The following is a 5,197-nucleotide window of genomic DNA, read 5'->3' as shown; positions in this document are numbered from 1 at the left end:
ATTCAACATTTCAACATAACAAAACACACTTTTTTTCTTTCCCAAACTTGATAGATTTCAATTCCTCCTTTATTTTTTATTTTTTTATTTTTGAATCGATTTTTCTTTCTCTTTTGTTGTTGTTTTTTTGAATTTTTGAAACCGATATATATATATATTTTTTTGTTTTGAATTTGAATTTTCTTGTTGGAGAAGAAAAGTACAACAATTCCAACCTATGCTCGATACCGATGATACGATGTAGCCTAACGAAGCAGACTATCTTCGTATGTTACGGATCTAGGAATGTTGTAAGCACGTTCTCGCAACAAGAAAAACAAGAAGGAATTAAAGAAATAATCATGGTAAAATATGGGTAAAATAAAAGAACGAAAATGGAAGGAAAATGAAGTTGTTGGCGTTTAAAACAAAAAAGAAATTCAATCGGTGAAGTCAAACGCTTCATGAACGGCCAAGGCAAGAACTTGAGTGTTCAACAATGGCAAAGTAATCGTTGGAATAGAATAACGTTAAACTCGAAAGAACTTGCACAATCTCATGAGCAAACCCGAATCGAATCATTCAACGTCAAAAGGACTTGGACCCTCTAGATAGCGATCTAGGAACCCAAGTATCAAGAAAATTTGACACAACAAACTAAGTCCGAAATGCCAAGGAAAGTTCAATAAAGAACCGAAATTGAGAGAAATTCTCAAACGTAATTGTTTTCATAAATCATCTAACTGAATACATCATTTTAATATGTATTTATAAGTACAAAAGAGGGTGTTGAATGGAAATTCGTGGTCTGTAATCAAAAGGGTTTAAAATAAGGAGTTATAACTCCTTTTGGCGTCATTTAATAATGACCATACATTTAAATTTCAAACGACAACCTCCCTTGTTCTTATCCTTGTATATTCGGCTACACATGCACACACACACTCTTGTGCACAAGCGGTCATGTGCTCCTCACATGTTTGGATGCCTCATGGGCTACCACAAATGCATAGGACACTTGCCATTACATAGGACACGTTTCAGCTGCTTCTGGACTCGTCAGCTGGAGTTGAGCTGGTGGAGCTGAGTTTGAGCTAGCTAGAAATGTATTGAGCTGAAATGAGCTAGAAACAATCTTTCAGAACTATTTCGAGCTGAGATGAGCTGCATGCACATATTTGAGTTTCAACCGAGCTAGAAATGATATCTTAAGTCTTGTCCATTACATTTCCTTATGGTAAACAAAACAAACATGCATTAAAGTAATGCAAACTTATTGAAAACTTATTAACAAGCTGTAAACATAATGCAAACGTATTCATTAAAACACAAACAACATCAAATCAATACCAAAACATACTTAAATACACACATAATACATAGTAGAACCTAAATACGTCACATATCAGCATGCAACATGTTATAAAGCCTATGTTCTAAGGCATGAACATGATCGAATAAATCTGGAATCGTAGCACAAGTAAGGAACAAGGCTTCCCTGAATTTCTTTGCCCTAGATCGAGTAATAGGTCCTAATGGTAAGACCTTCGGATCAGTTTGCTTTGTTGGTGTGAGCGTGCGCACATCAAGCGAGGTGGTAGTCATTTAGGAGGTTATAAAAAAAGGGTGTAGGGGTAGATGGAACCTAACCTTCAAAGCATGTAGCAGTAGAAGGAAGCTATCATCCATCATCTCGCATACTCGATACGACCTCGCAGGAATAAAGACCTTGTAGGAAATGTGAGGGAGTTTTATTCCCCGCACAACCAAGGATTGCACCATTTCCTTTGGCGTGGTGGTATAGACATAAGGCTTCTCTTTCACCAAAATTGGAATTGGTTGAGATGGTCGGACCTAGACGATCTGATTGTAGGCTCCTCTCATCTTCGATATGGTTTGAATAAAAGGAAAACAAAAATGGAAACTAGAAAGTAGGAAGAATTCACGAAAATTACCTTGATTTTAACTTACAGAAAATGCCAAACAATGAATAACCCAAACCCTTAGAAACCCCTCTTTAAAGAAGACGTCCTCAAACGGTTCGGATGGCCAAAGAGAACCAACGACCCAAATGCGAGCAGGTAAAAAATGATCCATCTCTCAATGGTCAGATGCATGCACCCAATACTCGGCCTCACAAGTGACAAAGTAACTGATATACACCACGACCTACAGTGTGCCCAACAAGTTGCATTCAAGTCTGACATGATGGACCTAAGACCTTCCACTTTATAGCATCCCTTAGGCCCACTAAGGGGGGAACAAATTATTATATATCCATAACCGCCAACCCAAATTTCCTAAAAGGATTCGGGTCTCCGTCCCTTGACCCAGATGGACCAGACTCGGAGGACTCGTGTTCACCAAGATAGCTCGCAAGAAGATTTCACGGGCACATCTCGAAGGATGGGTTCGCAAACTGTGTTCGCAGAAAGGATCTTGAACCCTATAAGTAATCCAGACTCGTGACCAACGGGTACGGAGCTCGTTGAGGATGTCAGCCCTAAGATTAGAAAGGACTGCGTGCTACGTTAACACGCGTCCAACAAGCCAGGGGGCGAGAATGTCAACACCAGAGGCAGGGAATGTTAGTACCGGAGGCCCCAAGGCCGAGAAAAAATAGTGGGCCCAATTATGAGCTGTAATAGTAACGATAGGAGCATGTATAAATACCCTCAACATTCCTCTCAATGGGACATGAGAAAAATATTACTCAACACTACTTAAAACTTTTCATTTGAAATTATTGGAACGCTATATATATTGTAACCTCTTTCACAAGTGTTGTCAAAGCTAAGCGCTTAAACTTTTAGAAGCGACCACACTTCCATTCGCATAGATTGATCTTATCAAGAGTGTTCTCATAATTATAACATTTTAATATATTTATGTTATAGATCTATTAATAATATAATTCTCATCTTTCCCTTTATCATTGCGGATAACTAACAGTTTTAACCTTGGTCAACCAAAATAAATTTATTAACTAATTAATCCAGTCAATTGAATTAAATTTTTATTAGTGATTCAATAATAATTCAATGATAAAGAATTATATGAAATTGAGATACTATATCATTTGTATACCTTTTCAATAATTTAATGTTAATTTAACATTTTCATTTTGAAAAGATCAAATTCAATATGATGGGCTTAAATTTAAGATAAAAATATTAAAATGATATTAAATTATTAAAAAATAAAAATGATATAATACTCTCATAGACGTTGCGACAGCAAAGCAATGACGTTCATACTTGGCACAATTTAGCTTCTCTGATTGACACACTCTCGTCTTTATTAATAAGCGGGAGAAAACTAAACCCCACACAAACCAAAGCAACTTTCCCATCCTTCGCTGTTAAGCTCTTCCCCACAGAATTTCTCTTTTCAAGTTTCCTTTTTCATTTCGATGATGAAGAAAGCGGAGCTAGTGTTCCTCCCAGCGCCTGGAATCGGTCATTTGGTATCCGCAGTTGAAGTGGCTAAGCTTTTAGTGGATCTCAATGCCAACCTCTCCATCTCTGTTCTCACCATCAAGCAACCCCTTAACTATAAAGCCACCGCCTACATCGACTATCTCAACGCCGCCACTATCACCACCACCACCACCCGCATCAAATTCATCGACCTCCATCAATCTGATGCAGACATGGATAGGCTTAAGTTTGTGGGGAGTTTAGTTCAAACCCACGGACCACTTGTGAAAGAGGCCGTCGCCAAAATAGTTGAGCACTCCAACTCAGTTCCCGGCTCACCTCGACTCGCCGGGTTTGTTTTCGACATTTTTTATACTTCTTTTAGAGACTTGGCTAACGACTTCGGCGTTCCTAGCTATCTGTTTTGCACTTCCGGGGCTGGTTTTCTTGGCTTCCTATTTTTCGCTCAAGCTCTTCATGATGAGCAAAACTTTGAGCTCGTTGAGTTAACAGACTCGGACACTGAGTTCACTATTCCATCGCATGTCAACCCGGTTTCCACTAAATTCTTTCCAACTGTAACGTTCAAGCCTGAAGGTTTTGGTTTCCTCCTCAGCTTGGCGAAAGGGGTGAGAGAAATGAAGGGCATAATGGTAAATACAGTTTCAGAGCTCGAATCGCATGCAGTTGACTCCCTTTCTAATGGTAAGCTTCCACCAGTTTACCGGTGGGACCCATATTGATTCGTGAAGGCTCTAGTGGGGTCCATCAAAATTATGACTCGATCATGCAATGGCTCGCCCGACAACCTCGGTCATCTGTGGTGTTTCTCTGCTTTGGGAGCATGGGAAGTTTTGGTGCGGATGAGGTAAAAGAAATCGCTTGTGCCCTGGAGCAGAGTGGGCACCGATTCTTGTGGTCTCTACGCCGACCGCCAGAGAAAGTAAACGGCATCATGGGACACCCGACTGATTACGAGAATGTGGCAGAGGTGTTGCCGGAAGGATTCTTGGACCGAACGGCTGAGATTGGTAAGGTCATCGGGTGGGCACCACAAGTGGCCATCTTGGGCCATCCTGCGACAGGAGGGTTTGTGTCGCACTGCGGCTGGAACTCGACATTGGAGAGTGTATGGTTTGGAGTGCCAATGGCGGCATGGCCGCTCTACGCAGAGCAACAGATGAACGCGTTTACATTGGTGAAGGAGTTGGGATTAGCGGCGGAGATTAAAATGGACTATAGGAAAGATGGCGGAGGTGAGGTAGAAATTGTGAAAGCAGAAACAATAGAGAGAGTAATCAGGCGGTTGATGGAGAATGATAGTGACGTTCGGAAGAGGATGAAAGAGATGAGTGATCGGAGTAGGAAGGCTTTGATGGACGGCGGATCTTCACACTCCTCGTTATGTCGTTTTATTGATAATGTCATGGACAACATGCCATGAAAATTTCAATAAATTGCTATTGTTATTTCTAAAATAATGTATTCCTAATCAATATTTAGTTTAGCTCATTTAATATACTTATATTAGAAAATTATAAATTTGGTACGTTCATTTTGTGATAAAAATGTATAAGATGTGGGTATTTCTCCTGCAAGAGGGTTTCTTTATAGAATATTTTTAATTATGTTGAGGTTATTACGAGAGCAGTTAAAACTATGCATGTAACTACTCGAGTTGTATTATTTGGAATTTAAAATAAATTAGGTCATAACTTAATTGATTTAAGTACGTGAAAATTAGAGCAAATCTCGAATTTATTATTTTGTGAAGATTTACTTGAATGATTTGAAGTCTT

The 5,197-nt window shown here is 39.4% G+C and overlaps 1 pseudogene; it reads left to right on the top strand.

The window, feature by feature from the left end:
- Positions 1 to 3,292: 3,292 nt before the first annotated feature.
- LOC105802154 (anthocyanidin 3-O-glucosyltransferase 2-like) lies at positions 3,293 to 4,996 on the top strand (annotated as a pseudogene).
- Positions 4,997 to 5,197: the final 201 nt, after the last annotated feature.

The sequence above is a fragment of the Gossypium raimondii genome, chromosome 7 (genome assembly GCF_025698545.1).
Source record: "Gossypium raimondii isolate GPD5lz chromosome 7, ASM2569854v1, whole genome shotgun sequence".
Classification (NCBI taxonomy): domain Eukaryota; kingdom Viridiplantae; phylum Streptophyta; class Magnoliopsida; order Malvales; family Malvaceae; genus Gossypium; species Gossypium raimondii.
This window is presented reverse-complemented; position numbering and strand designations above follow the sequence as displayed.